General features: G+C 47.4%; 1 protein-coding gene across 3 annotated transcripts in view; it reads right to left on the bottom strand.

Annotated features, from left to right (window-relative positions):
- ZNF469 (zinc finger protein 469) overlaps positions 1 to 15,148 on the bottom strand; it is a 177,399-nt gene extending 162,251 nt beyond the window's left edge. For all 3 annotated transcript variants that reach the window (XM_082319293.1, XM_082319292.1, XM_082319294.1), the window contains exon 1: positions 15,047 to 15,148. The gene's annotated coding sequence lies outside the window, so the exon portion shown is untranslated. The remainder of the gene's footprint in view (positions 1 to 15,046) is intronic.
- Between the last annotated feature and the right edge of the window lie 659 nt (positions 15,149 to 15,807).

Genomic DNA, 15,807 nt, shown 5'->3' with positions numbered 1-15,807 from the left:
CTGACTCATAAGTTGGAAATCCACAAGCCATCACAAGAACCTTGACGCATTCGTTGAGCTGTTGGTCAGAACATTATATTCTGATAAACACAAGGCTAAGAGGGAGCCTCTCAGTTTTGCTTGAAAAGGGATGCTTTCTGCCCGTGTGGGAAAGAAGTGCCCTGCTCTTCCTTCCCTGGAGAAAAGCCCTACCATGCACCCAAGATGCTTTCCAGGCCTGTCCATGGCTCTTGCTCCTACCATACTGCAAAGGGAAGCGGGGTACATCCATAACAGGCAGCAGCCTGATGGGAAGAGAGATATGAGCTGCTTCTGGAAGAGAGAATAAGAGATCTAACTGGGCTTTTGGCATCCAGTCCAGCATCTCTGCATGCTGCGCAGCAGCCACCACCCAACAAAATACTGCTCTGAGTGCCCCAGGACCCTCAGCCTGATGCCCACGCGGAGCAGGCATGCCTCTGACCCCTTCCAGCCACATCTCTTAATCCCATGCATGCTTTTTTTGGTGTTAGATAACACCATAGAAAACCCCGAAAATTTAAAGAGAGAAGCTCCTATCTAAACCAGTTTGGCAGGGCAAATTAGTTTCCATCTACAGCTGACTTCTCCCTGTTTTTAAGGTTGCGTGGCTCTCCCTTCAAACACTGCCTTGAGCATTTGGATGCCTAAATATTGCTAAACCAGCATAAGCCAGAATCTAAATCCTATAGGTGGCTTTGCAAACTGGCTCCATAAATGTCATAAAGATACTCCTGGGAACTGGTTCTATCCAGGGACAAACATGCATCCAGCAAACAGAACCCAGCCCAAGGCGTTGTGCTAAGCAGGAAAAAAGAAGAAAAAAAAAAATCTCTTCCCTAGTCAACAGCATTTCAAAACCAATTAAAAAGCCTCATAGGCCTGTGGATACGACCTGAACTGGCAAGTCTGGCAATGCTCCGGTTGCCAGAACAAAACACCACAAGGAGTGCTGTTGTCGGGAATTTTGCCATTGGGAAAAAAAAACCCCAAACCCCACCACTGTTAGAGCTTTGTCATCTTCCTGTCTGTTAGGACCGCGATACTGGCTGTTTGCATAAGCTTCTGGCGCAGACCCAGCTCTCCGCAGTGCAAATACAGCCACAGAACACCAGGCTTTTCAGAAGTCGTTTCTTCTGAGCGTGTTAATGTGGCTTCTCAGGCGGTGGGAGATGGAGAAAGACTATCTTCAAGGAATCCTGTGTTCGTCTGCTTTATATAAAACAGCACCAAACAGCAGCCAAGTTGTCTCAATTTCCGACTCTGACTTAAACGTTTACTGATCTCATTGGAAACCCATCGCCTGACATTCTGACTACGGGGGTTGTTGAAATTAGAGATGCTCAGGTCATTCTAAGGAGGTTTGCAGAGACAGATTCCCAAAGCTCACTTCACGGTGGTCCTCCAGAGATTTGCCTGGCCGTTCTCCCCAACACCGCACGCCTCGAGGCTATCACCAAACTGCCTTAACATTGCCAAGGGAGATGGGTCTAAACCAGAGGATCAGATCCAAATGTCCTTAAAGTGGATATGAAATCCAAACCAAATAACTCCATTTAAGCTTCAGACTTCTCCATCTTTCCTCTTACAGGAAGAGAAGAAACTCCACCTTCCAACACCTCCAAAGCTGGAAGTACTTTAACATCTAGGTCTGTCTGCTGCAGGCATCCAAGCCAATAAGTTAGAGATTTAATGTCTGAAGAAAATCAACCCTGTTGCTAGGGATCTGAACTAGGACCCAGGAGGCTTGGAGTCGGTTCCATACAGCCATCCAGGGTTAATCTCTCTCAATCTGCAAACAGCGTATGCCCACATCAAGCCCAATTTTGGAAGAGAGGTATTCTTTAAAAGCAAACACTCCAATCCCAACAACCGGCAAGTGGGTACAGAGACCTGTTCTTCAGAGGCAGCTGAGATGGGCCGCAGACCAAACTAAGATTTGGAAACCTGACAGCTTTTTGTCATGCAGGCACGTTCAGGTTTGGATCTGAAGTCAACAACTTTGGCTGATCCATAAATCCCACCCAAAACTCGCAGGCACGAGAGGCTGGCATTTATGTAAGCTCTATGTGGCAGATTCTTATCCAATGCAAGCAATCTCTGAAGACTTGCCCATCAATCCTTTTTAACGCTTCATAATAAGCGAGCTTAGTAGTTCTGAAGCCATTAGGTTTGCAATGAAGGAATTTATCCCATTAACCCTGCCAAATGCTTCAGTTTGCAGAACGGGAGTTGAAATGAAGCGGCCAGGTTTCACCTGCAAACATAAAACTGAATTGCGAGCTCTAATTCTCTTCCAACAGCGCACATGTCTGTCCGAGGACCGCTTGATGAGCACAAGCCGATTATTGCGAAGGCGTCGTGCCGACAACATTTTATCAACCACCATCTATTCTGGACGCTTTTTGGTTTAATCATTATAGGATTTGTTTTAAGGTTTGGGCCAGGCACAGCAGAGCACAGAAGCAAAGCTTCGCCTCGTTTGCTCAGAGCAGAGCAGTCCTGAAAGGTCAAATAAAGGGAAACCAAAGTGCATTTGCAGTGGCACAGTCTCATGTTTCTAACACATCTTTCACCTTGAACGACAATCAAGCCAAGCGCTTCCCAAGCTACGCCTTGGAAGGCTCCACTGGACTCGTGCCCACGGCTGTCAGTCGCAGCTACACCTTCCACACACGGGTTGTGCAACCGTCGGTACTGAAGGAACCGGGAAGCTGCCTTTGGAGCAAGAGTTGTTGTGCGTGGTCCTTTATAGCCCCAGCAAGATGGTCTCTGACCTGGAAAGTTTGTTAATTAAATAAAGAGACAATATAGGACTCTGAGGACTAAACGAAGCAATGAAACAGTACTGGGCGTTTGCTCGGCACTGCCCTGAAGCTGGTCGCAGCCTGGCAGTCAGAGTGAGGAAGATGAAGTGGCTTCAAAGGTATTTGCAGAAATTTTGCCTTAAGCTTGAGAGGAATTTTGCCTTAAGCAACAGGAAAGGCTAAAAAAAGGCCAGAAGGGCATAAAGAAAATCTCCAAAGAAAGAGGCCTGAGAAAGGTTGGAGGAGCAACAAGAGACAGATATTGATGAAGGACAAAGCTGCCAGAAGAAAAGCACGGCCACGGGCAACAACGTTCTGGAGGACTTAATCAGGGACAGAGCCCTGATAAAGCACAGTTTACGACTGCACGCAGGAGTAGCCCAACAAAGTAGAGTCTAGAAAAGGAATCAGTGAAGAGGAAACCCAAGCAGCATCTTGGGCGAACGGCATCTTCAGTGGGCTTGGAGGTGCAGAAAGGGCGAGAGACCACATGGAAATTCGGTGGGGGGGGGGCAGCGAACAAAGCATTTTCAATGAAATAGAATAACGTGTGTTCTGGGGAGAGAGCCAGGGGGAGGCGAGAAGACCAAAGTAACAGGGAAGAAAGAGTTCATGTTTTATGAGTTTTCCCTTGGAAAAAGCTCGTGCAGAAAGGGCAGCGGGGGCCGGAGAGGGAGAGCGTGGGGAGCCCGAGCTGTTCGTCTGCGGCAGGATTTCAGACCCCTGCCAGCAGTATCGCGGCGGCCGCGCTCAAAAGCGCCCTGCAAACAATGTGTGAAACCCCCTGACCTCCGAGCTCACCTTTCCTGGGAGGGAAACCGAGAGCCCCGGGGCTCCAGCCCGGAGGCGTCAAGGTGGATGTTAAGCAACAGATTTTCCTCCCTACCATGAGGGGCCAATATGGAAAGGCAGGTGGAAAGCGGTTTACGATTGCAAGTCAGGAGACTTCTCATCATGCCAGCTCTACAAATGACATCATTGCTCAGCAAATTGGCAGGAATTAACATACAGAAATGCCCGGTTTAGTCATTATAACATTTTGCAGCGTGTTCGAGTTTAGATGTACGTGGTGCTTCCAGCAACAGACAACACCACGCTCCTCACAGGGCGCAGCTTGCAGCAGGATCTCTTTGTAAAATAAATTCTATTAATGCAATAAATCCATGGTTCAGGGGGAACTCCACAAGGTTCAAAAGTACAGGCTTCAGTGAGAACTAACACGCAAGCCCCTCTTCAATATTAAGCTTTTTCAATAAATCCACAAGGTACGCATTCAGAAACTCATCGTGCTTTCTGCTCTTTCTCTCCCTCCCTGGCGAGGTGGATGATTTCATCCTAAGGGATAAATGATCTTTAACCAGACAATGACTGCCTCAAAGGCCCCAAGAGCAAGTCACGAAGCTCCCTTTAATCTGAGATTGGCTCAACCACAGGCAAAGCCAACAAAGTCGCCAGAGACCTTGATCCATTAAAGCCGTGCCGTTGTGCTCCTCTCCAAACTCAGGGCTCAGCTGTATTAAGAAAGCAGCAGCAGCTCATGGCTGCCATGCCCTGGAAAGGCATTTCCCAAGATCTGCCCCAAAGTGGGCATGGAGAAAATGCAGTAGGAAATAGAAATTTAAAAACAAACAAACAAAAAAAATCTAATGGGAAAGGCAAAGCTGGTCTGGTCTCCTCCCATCGCAGGGCAGGACGTAGAGCACGCCGGCACCGTTAGTCACCGCACGGTCCGACGTGCCCCTGCCTTCCTCACTGCTTCGCTTCCAGTAAATCCCCAACCGAATCAACGCTCCGGCTAGGTACGGATCACTGTCCAAAACAGCCATTTCTGATCATTTAAAAGCGTATGCAAAGGTTTTCCAGAAGCAGACACAATAAACGAGCCAGCAAGCATCTTTTCAACTTTCAAAAGCATCCCAGTCTTTTCCCTCCATTTTCCTCCCTAGAATTTCCCAAGAGACACAAATTCCTCACCGACGTCCCATGTATTTCTCTCTTTCCCCTCCCCCGGGGAAGCACACCGAGAAGAACCCGTTCATCGCCGAAGCTGCCGTCGGGCTTCCCGCACGGCACGGCGCCCCGTGCGCCCTGCCTCGCGGAGCTGCTCCAGCGGCAGGCTCGGCTCCAGCCCTAGCCTGCGTCTCGCCGTTGCCCACACAAAGTCCCACGCGTTCCCGCGTTTCTCGCGGTTCTTCGCTTTTCCCAGAGAGCAAATGCACGCGCCACCGAGAAAGCGGCAATGGGCCCCAGCCGGGGTCACCTTGGCACACGGACCTGGGTGAAATGACCCAGTGGGCATCCATTAAAAAAAAAAAAAAAAAAATTAAAAACTGAGTAGCCCTGCTTTAAAGTACAAGAAACTCAACTGCCTATAAATAATCCTGCTACTCCTATTGCAAAGAAAAACATTTTTAAAGGTATAGAGCCCTTTCATTTATGTACATACAGCAGAGATCAAATTTATGTTTCTCTTGCAACTATTAATACAAGCAACTAAACCAGCAGAGGAATCCAGGATCCTCACAGCATTTTAGAAACCCAGAAATATTTATGATCAGCCATTGAGCCTCTTAATATCTGAAAGGAGTACTGGAGGGAACGACTGGAGAATGCACTTGAAAAGATTTACTTCCCTCCCACTGAACCAGGAACGAATTTTAAAATGACATAATATTCCATAAAAGAAAAATATAGCACAAATGTTTTGTTTGTACATAAAAATCACAGTTTTAATTAAAAGAAAAAACATATAGAGGTCTTATCGGGGTTTTTGGCAAGAAATAAGTAATACGTTCAGTGTTATACAACCAAAAACTACTGGCATTTTTTTACTTCATTTTTATCTATCCTGAAACACATTTCACAAGCAAAGTTATTGGAAGGATCTTATTCTGGTTTTGCTTAAAAGGATAAAATAGATAATCGTATTCACTAAGTACATTTTAATTGTGTCACTACAGATCGGTCCCCTCAAGGTCACCGTCCCGAGTCCCTTATGGAGGTGAGTTACCTCGCAGAAGAAACTCAGCCCACCCTCTGCAGAGCCTGGCTCGTTCTCCAGTTTTTGGCATTGGCCTAGTACCTTCGTCCAGTTTTGGTTTACACCGATTGCAATTCCAACTCATTTCTCTTGGAACCAAACTCCATGACTCAAACATAACGCGGTCCAAGGCATCAACTTCTGCCTGGTTTCTGGTGGAAATCATCTGACATTTTCCCTTCTTTGGCCTTTCGCACGGTTCCCACCCCCAAGTGTGAAATGACCTGAGCTCCTTCAAAGCACCAGCTCAGGATGGGTCATGCTCCATTTAGACCCGTCTGTGCTCAGTTTGGGTGAAACCCTTTCTCAAGCTAAAAGCAGCACGCAGCCTGAGCACCGCCGCAAAACGAGCAAAGGTCTCAGAGGTGCCTCTTTGTGTCCCGATGAAAGGCACTGCTACCCACGGAAAGCATCGCATCGAGCAGGCACGTGCATCCCTGCCCTGTCCCATCGCTTAACATTCCCGTTATCGTCTAGTAGAGTTCAAGCCTCGCTGGCCCATTGCACAATTCCCTGCAAAACCATCACGCTTTTGTTGTCCCAGTTCACTTCGACCGTTCCAGTGGCCGCCATCACCACCAGCATCTTCTGAAAAGGCGGGAGGCCACACACGTTGCCCGCAGCTATGCAAGGCAGCGATCCCAGCTGCGAGAACCAACACTTGAAATCACAAAGAGGCGGACCCGTCCTCTGTACTCCGTGCCAATATCTCGATGATACACCCCGATACTCCAACCAGTGAGTCAAAGCATATTCAAAGCAAGGTTGAGTCACCCCACAGTTATTTCGCAGCAGGACTTTCCATGCCCTACTGTGCCCCTTGCAGCAAAGCTCAGCAGGGATCTGCTGCCTGATCCCACAGAGCGGGACGGAGTTACAGAAGTCTGAAGATGACTCACGTCACACACATCAGTCTGGGCTTCTGGATTTTATTTTTACTGCAGCAAAATACTCAGCTTGCCCTGGAGCAAACCTATTAGTCACGCTCGCTTCTGGGAACGGTCAGAGTCCAAAAGGGATCAAGAATTATATGTGGTTTCCTTCTTTTTGATTTGATTATTATTCATCAGGAGTGAAATTCCTTCCTCTGCAGAAGCCCTATCTATCATGCATCCCTTAGATGGAATATAGGTCACCTAATTTCACCCCTGAAGGAAGCAACATTTGCTGAGAAAAATCCCTTTTAGATTCCTGAGAAACTTTTTTGGAACAGAAGAAACACTCGCTCCCCAGCCCCAAAACCCAACTCTGTCTCATTTTAACTCAGAAATGCTTGAGTTAAAGCACGCAGTCTCCATCCTTTCAGAGGGGAGATACCCAGGGAAAACAGAAACTATCCAAAACAGCAAGTCATATTAGCATAGAGGTAGAATAAGACCCAGACAATGATTAAGGGCTTTAGTAGGACCCTTGGGACGTTCCGCATGCACAAATTATTTGTTGTGTTTATTGCAATAGCACTCTCTGATTCAAAGATAAAACCATCTGCTGTAACTTATAAGCTATAACTCAGATATAACGTGAATCTCAAAGCAAACACGTGCAGTCCTTGGGATGCTCTGCGGTATGCAGGGACTAATTACTCCAAGAGCGGATAGCGCACCACAGCATCTCCCCGAGCGAAGGGTCTCCAAGTTTCCTTCCAAGCATGGAGAAGACCTGTCTCTCAGCTCTGCTCCTCCACACGCAGAACAGGCGTTTAAGCACTAGACGTAGCAAAAAGTAGATGCTTTTCTCATCTTTTCATAGAACAACATGTCCTAGGGGAGAGGGGTGGGGTGTTCTGATTAATAAGCAAAGTTAAAAGAAGATAAATTCAACTCCAACCCACTTCAGGCCATGGGTGCTTGTAGGGTTCCTCCCTCAAAACTGCTCATCCCACGAGCTATCATCATCTCTCTAAAGACCCTTCCCGCTTCCTCTCCATCCAGGTGGGCAGTAAATCACCGCCACCAGAAGGCCAGCCGCTCTCGCTTAACCGTTTCCCAGCAGAGTCTGGGACTACAAACAGGACAGGACGTTGCACGCAAACACCAACAGCTTTTTGCGATACTTTATGGTGGAAGAATTCCCATTTATGAAAAACACCATTAAAAACATCGCTATTTTGTACAAATTACTTTCACTGGGATGTAAAGAACGTGAAAAGTTTTCACAGTTTTAGTTGGACTGCAAGTACCTTTGCATTAGAAATATAAATAGCCATTTAATCCGAGCCAGACCTTTTCCCAAAGAAAGAGAATCTCTCAGACTTACTCCAACCCATCCAGATTTTATCTGACTTGCTGCTAATCCAGCTAACTTCTTCTGAGCTACCAGCAACAGCAAGACAAAAAAAAAAAAATCACCGTGGGAAAACAACTTGTTTTAAAACCTCTCAACTTAGAGTCACTGTCTTCAGACACAACATCTGTTAGCAAGATATATGGCATTTATCACTTCAAGTGGCCCTTCTTGTCAGGGGTAGCAGGGAAACACTGCTTGTGAAATCGGGAAAATGTGAATGTGTCCCTGAGGGATTGAGCAGTCGCATCTTTGCTGCGTCTGGCTGCTTCCCAGCACCCCACAAGCACCCCTCAAAACCGGACACGCTAATGTTTCTTGCACTGCAGCTGAGCTTTCCATCGCTCGCCCCACATTCATCCGCTCCCTACCAGTTTGCTTCGGTTTTTAACCCTGGTGGAAACTCCCAACTTCCCAGTTCCAGCCAGTACCTCCGAGTAAAGATCAGGGTTGCCTCCAGTTTAGAGGCAGTGTTAGAGCACAAGGAGGCCAAGCGGCTTGCACAGAGGCAGAGTCTTGCAAGCCGATCACTTGAATTATAGTCCCTGCCCTGTCTTATAATCATGCCGGGCTGCAATCACCTTGGCTACAAAATAAACTAGACTGAAATATTTCACTAGATTTACAGGTTTTATTAAGTTTTCCCTACTAATATGTTTTAAAGCCAAGGTAGGCGCAATAATGTATCAGAGGACAAAATCCAGCTCTTGTTTTCCCTAAGCCATAATGAACCTTAAAGCTCATTACAGCAATACTGATACTGCACATGTGTGTACCTCTGCTACAGACAGCTCTGAAGCACGCAGCCATGTGATACCAGGCAACATAAGGGACATGAATAACACAAAGATTAGTAAAAACAACAACAAAACCAACCAAGGATTTTGAGTAGACTCATTTAGTGCAGAAAACCTTATTAACAAAGGAGGCATTCTGTAGTAAAGCACACGCAGAAGCCCCCAGATTTCATCTTCAAAGACTCCGAGGTTACCACTCGGTTTGAGAGATGCAACCCAGGGTAGGATACTTAGTTTACAGTGTGGGACGCAGGAAGAAATTAAGAAGGAAAATGCTGTCACTAATTCTGAGAGGAAAAGATGCACATAATTTAGTGTCTTGATCTGTTCTAAAGCACTTCCAGAAGTCTGCCTTTTTTTTTTTTCCCCATATTGAACAATAACTATATATCTAATCAGAGTACACTTTGTTACAGCAGCAAACAAATACATATTTCTAAAGAAATAAAACAGCAAATCAGGGGCTTTAAAAAAAAGCAAGCCTCAGCTAGACCTGCAAAGCATGCACGTGTTCGCGTTTCACAGCAAGGGCGAGGAGCACAAAAGTCCTTTGATTCCACAACTCCCCAAAACACAAACACCCCCCAGGACCTCCCGGCAAGGCTCCAGCTGGAAACAGAGAAAAACCATGAAGACCAAACAAACAAACAAAACCCCCCCAAACCACAAAAAACCCCAAACCCAGCCAGAAAACTGCCCAAACCATCCAGACTCCCCCTCACTGCCTGTTCCCTTCAGGAACAGGCTCGCAGATCCTGCTGGCTGATAGGAAGAGAGCCAAGCCCGGCGAGCTCTCCCTCCCATCCATTTGGGAGGAGTAGGTGGGATGGGGAGAGCTCGGGACAGGGTAGAGACGCAGCCCAGGTTGTCTCAGGGCCAACCCCGTGGTGCCCCATCCCAAGAGCACAGGGCTCACCCCGACCTTCCTCCTCTGGTCCCAACCGCGGGGGCTTCCAGCTGCCCCGTGGGCGGCAGGGCTCAGTGGTCTGCAGCAAAGCTCTGGAAGACCCTCACCTTGAAGGTCAGCGCCTCCATGTTTCCTTGCATTTGCCTCCGGGCAATGGGATCCCATGGGATTCTCCTGGTTATGTTTCCCAGATTCCTCTCCAGGAACTCAGCAGTGACGCACCTTTGCTTTCAGCTGTAGATCCCAAGGCAGCGTGCAGGCTACATTCACTATTTATTACAGCATCTCTGTTCCCAGTTCCCCACTTATTCACCAAACAACGTCTATGCAGGCAGTTGACGCAAGCGGTGGGTGATCCGGAAGCCAGCTCCAGCCCCTGGGATCGCTCCGTCCTGCCCACTCATCCTTGCTGCGGAGAAGTGGCCGCAGCCACTGGCAAGAGTGGGGACCTCCAGCTACATCTGCTGGAAGATGCATCCTTTCTGTGTGGTCCTCAGAGGGAGCCCAACATTGCTGACAACATCTCCACTCCCCCACTTTCCAGCCCAGTCAAGCCTGCTCCAGTCCACAGTGTAGACCATCCTGAATTTTACCATCTATAAAAATTTGTAGCGTAGTCATTAACTGCGTCAGCGTACAAACGCTCCCTGGCAGTGAAGCGTTTTCCTATTAAGCACACTCCTAACGTCTGCTAAGGAAGACCACAGCATGGAGAGATGCAGTCCGCATCCCCTTCCGCTCCTGGAAGCTTACGTCCAGGAGACATGAGAAAAGAGAAGGAAAAGCAAGCCAGGCTAACACAGCTTGCTGCTCCTCTTTTGAGCTCTTCTAGCACTGAGCCTCTGGGATGCCCAGCGCTGTTCTGACAGCAACACCGGGCCGGCTGCGCGGCTGCAGTGCCTTAATGCCAAATCAAAAGATGGGTCAATAAACAGACATCAACAGGAGCTTTGATACAATACTTTATACTGGTCATTGGTCATGAAACAGATACTCTGGTTAGAGTTTGGAAGCCTACACACCACCACCCCAGTTATCCTGCCCTTTCTCATCCTAAAAAGCCTAATCAAATACCTTACCCTTGAAGGCAGCAGGCCCACCACCACCAGAAGAGGGGCCATTTCTAACCCCAGGAAGCTGTGCAGGGCGGGTCACGGAGAGCCATTTCTCCCCGCTGAGGAAGATGGTGGGAAGGCAAGCCTCCGTCTCCCTTCGAGATCAGCCCCAGACTCATTTCCATTGCCTGGCATTATTTCCAAATTCCTCTTGGCATATTCAGTTCCCTTCCCCACACCTGGATACTCAGAGATGTACCCTACCCTCCCAGCAGCCCCAGCCATCTGCCTCTCCTGCCTGGGGCTCCTAGGGCGCGCAGGGACCCGCTGCAGCTCCCCTGCCCCGGCTCTGCTGCTCGCGCCTTGCAAACTGCCTGCTGGCCGAGGCACGGAGAGCCTGCGCTCCACGCCAGCCTCCGACCTCCACCCAAATATCTGATCCCGTACGACAGGAGCTCACATCTCGCTGCACAGGCTGCGACGCCTTTGGTGAACACACAAGACAAATAGACAGAATGATTACTCCCACTAAACTTAAAAAAGGAAAGGTTGGGGATTTTTTTTCCCCCCCTCTCCAAATTGCTCCACAGATCCGTAACCACAAAGCAAACAATTGCCATCTGCAAAGACAGCGTTCCCCTTGCAGGAAGGAGAGGGGGTGTGGAAAGCGCTCTCAGGAGAGGGCTCAGCTGCCGAGCAGGATGTTCTGATGAAAGACAATTAAATCAGAGCTGGTTCAAAGAAGGCAGGTGGGTTTTTTCCCTTTATTTTTTTTTTTTTTTGCACCCCCCAGTATGCATTACTGGGGACAGTCCCCGCTTGCCTGCATGTCCCACACCCCATCCTGCCAGCAAGAAGCCCCCACCCCAGGCTCTCCCTCCCCTCTGGCTAGGGGGTAACAGCAGGGATGCATCCTGCGCCCCAAAGCCAAGAGCTATCACCTGCATTTTGTAGCAGGGAGAGCAGCACGGGAAAGGTGAACAACACGCGCAGGGCCACACAGCGGGACTGAAAACAGAGTCCGTAGGTCCAGTTTCCACCTTCTGGCTGTAATCAGAAGAGGATTTTTCCTCCTGATGCAATTTCCCCTTCCACTCCTCCCTGCAGATGCATAAAGTTAAGGAAAGCCCATACAGCAGAGAGGAGGGATCTCATGTTTTATCCCGACTCATTACTACGCAGTTCATTCTGCGTTGCTCAGCTATTAAAATTTGATGACAGCCCAGAAGACACCGGGAAATACCTCATTTTCACAAGCGTGCGGAAGAGTCATCTGTTCACAGAAAAGCTGTAATCTTCGCTATGTCATCATCATCATCTTAACTCTACCTTCCCCCTACCAATTCAAATTAGGCTTAATGTTCTCTGAGCAATAAAGAGCAGGAAATTGGCAGTTTCAGTACAATTCTCCGACACACCGAATCCCCAGGTCAAAAACTTACTCGCCCCTTCTGCAAGTTTGAAAGCTTGACTAAAGGGATTTTTCTTTCTCACTTTCACAAAGATAGCTGAAATCCTGCAAGGCGTTCGGCAGAAATTTAGTTTAATTTAACACGCCTCCACCACAGCATAAATGCATTAACGACATGAACATTACAATGAATTTAATCCAAATCTATATTATAATAGGGCCAGATGTTTGCTCTGACAATGAGCTCAGAGGAACTTCTACACTCATTTACACCAGCTGGAAATTTGGCAGAATAGAAAGGGAACATTTGAGTTTCACAGAGCGCCGTAAAGATGTGCTAAAAGAGATTTGCAGTAGAGGCATTAGAGGAGCGCTCTCATTTCAGATATCGCCTCAAATCCAGATTATGACAGTAATTTGTCCAGGCACTGTTGTCACAGGACTGACTTAGTTCGTGACTTGCCCGACAGACAGCCACCACCCGTGCCTCTGAGAAGTGACGGTGATCGTAAGATCCTTTGCCGCAAAATATAGCGTGGGAGCGAGAGCCCAGCCCCGGCAGGTTCACCTCTTTGTGCTCTCCCAGTATTATCACCAGCCGTTGCACCAACAGCCGAGGTCCGCTACAGAGAGGTTATAAACCTACACATCATTTTCATTTTCCAGCAAAGACAAATATAAAGACAGATGAAAGCCTAGGCAGCTTTTTTTTATTCTCCCACCTACATACCATTCATTCTCCACTCAGAGTACTACAATATTTTCAAAAAATACTGAATTATCCTTAAAAAAGGACACTCATGCACAAAGGAGATGACTGGCACCTGTGAAAACATATTTTCCAACTAATTCCAGTGAAAGAGAACCTCATCCAAAGCAAATCTGAAAGCATCCCTCAAAGTGACACGTGAGAACGATTTACATTACACATTGATTAATAACAGCATACTGTATTATTTGGTACCCAGTATATTTTTGTTATGCAAGATTTCTAATAATGCTCGCACAGTTGAGTTCAGAAGTTCATATTTTGCTTGCAATGGTTCACTGCAGATATAAAAAGAAATTATTTGTGGAGCAGGCTTCATTTACCGTATGATTAAACCAGACTTGAATACAAAGCACAGATTAATTTTTCTTCCTAATTCTTCCTGTTCTACATCGAACAACCTACCCTCAAAAGCTATTTGTAGGGAGTCTGGCCATAACAGGAGGAAGCAGAGAGATTCCAAGCTATATTTAGGCAGGGCTTTGGTCTCTGCCACGTGGCACGCTTTGGGTATCGCCAACGCAAAGGTGATGAGACCATCGCAGCCCTCAAAACCGGGCTCGCACGCTGCAAAGCTCCCCTGCCAGCACATCTGTCCAGGTGTGCTTCCTCTCCGCTCCCCAGCGGCGGGCACAGACACAATTTTGCATCGGACTCAGACTATGGCAAAAAAACAGCGCGAAAAACTCGGCGTGGCCAAGCGCTGCCAGGCCTAGAGCCACGCCGTGCTCAGTCCTGCAGCTGAGATGCCAAGCGGGCGCTGTCACGGCTTTCCTCAGTGGCATTCGCGGCTGTGATTTTGGATGGCTTGGAAAATCGCATTTCTGTGCCCACAAATAAGTTTCCAAGATGCCATTGAACCAGGAGCAGTTTTACTAAAAATACATAGATCAAAGATTCATTTGTTCAAATGCTGAGCTACTCACAGCATCTGCCGGGTTGTTATTCTTTAGAAATACTCAGGAACTCAGCACAAACATATTCGCTGGAAGAAGAGAGTAGCAATGCATCTCCCTGCTTGGTTCTTCGCGAGATACTTTTTTTTTATTGCTCAAAATTACACATTTTCATTTGGACACAGCTTATTAGGATGAGCAGACAGTTCAGCAAAATAAGAAGTGGCCCACGCCCTGAAAATCTTTTTATCGCCAGCATTTCAACTGAAGACAGACATTTTTTTGAGGTTAGAAAACCCATTTTACTTTTGAGCTTGTAAACTTCTACCCCTCTCTGGGAATCCAGGAAATTAGAAAATACTCTAAGAAAGAGGTTTTCTGGGGAGCATTATCCAAGTCTGAAAATGCAAAGAGGCTCCCTGCACCGTGCAGGTTTGGGACACCGGCGTTCCCTGGGCTCGGGACATTCGTACATGGGCGCCGACGCCAGCCCAAGTCATCCCCAGCCGCTTGCTCCCGGAGGGGCTGCAGGGTCTGCGACACCCCAGCCCCCCGGCACTCTGCTCCAGGTCTATTTTCGCGTGTGCACACACACACACAAGCACACTCATGCACATGGCACAAAATCAACGGGGTCGCATTGCAGAAAGCAAGAGCTGCCATCTGAAAGCACTTCCGAGACGGGGCGTTCGTCAAGGCGGCGCAGTATAAATGTCAATATAAAGCAGCACGCGTGTAAACTTTTAGATTTAAGCTTTACGAGGATGTGGAAGTAAACATCAGCAAAGCAGCGGAGGTCGAGAGCACTAGCTCTTACCCAGCGGGTGCCCGAGAGGTTTCGTGGATCTGCTCAATAGCTTTGTTTTCTGAAGGACTGGTCCAGCGCTCCCTGTGAAATCGCCTTCGAGCCGTTAGTACTTACACACACGGTCGCAACCACGGAAGGTTCAGCGGCATAAAGCTTTACAAGAAGTCATGAGAAAAGACAGAGCCCTGCCTGTGCAAAGGATTAAGCAAAGACATCGGAAAGTATAGCACAATTTACCATGCATACCCTTTTTACCTTCAAATAACAGTTCATGTGTCCTATGGGCAAAAACCACTGTGACCACAAGTCTTCTAAATTTGAATTACTGTATGAAAAGGTCCTGTTACAAGCCATGGAGGTCTGTCATGGGGTTATAGTAGCAGACATTTTATAGCCTTGCTGTTGTTCAGGCAGTTGACTTGAGAGTAGAAAAGAGATCTCAGGGAAGTCTGCAAGAAAAAGATATTCTTATGTAGCCTATAAATATCACTGACCCAAACTGTGAGGTGCTTACGCTGGCAAGTTTTCAAGACACTATGTAAAGAAACCGGATCCCTCTATCCGTGATCGAATCCACTCTTGGTGGGGAACTTGCTAAATAAGACAAAACATGAGCCTGCTTCCAAATTTACTTAGCTCAACCTAAAACTTGAATTACTAGCTCATTGGTGATGGGAAGATAAAGTATTAAAAAGAAAAAAAAGAAAAGGCAAAAAAACCCCAACATGGGTGACAGCATCCAGGTCAGAGACCACATGAAGAGAAGACTGAAGAAATGAAGGACCACTAATAGGAAGGAGAAGTTTTCCTAGACCATGTATCAGACTTGATAACATTTTAATAGAGGGTTTATGGACACCCTCAGTACAAGCAAACTGAAAGCTTTTAAACAGAAAAGATATCCATTGAAAAGCTGTGTAGTGGTTTTTTTTTCCCTTGTGAAAACACGTCAATATAAATAAGAAGTTCATTGGAGAAATTTCACAGCAGCTGTAAGCGTTCTGTTGCACCCTTCC

This window comes from Platalea leucorodia (assembly GCF_965183815.1).
Source record: "Platalea leucorodia genome assembly, chromosome: 8".
NCBI classification, from domain to species: Eukaryota; Metazoa; Chordata; class Aves; order Pelecaniformes; family Threskiornithidae; genus Platalea; species Platalea leucorodia.
Note: the sequence above shows the minus strand (reverse complement) of the source record. Positions and strands in the feature narration are given on the sequence as shown.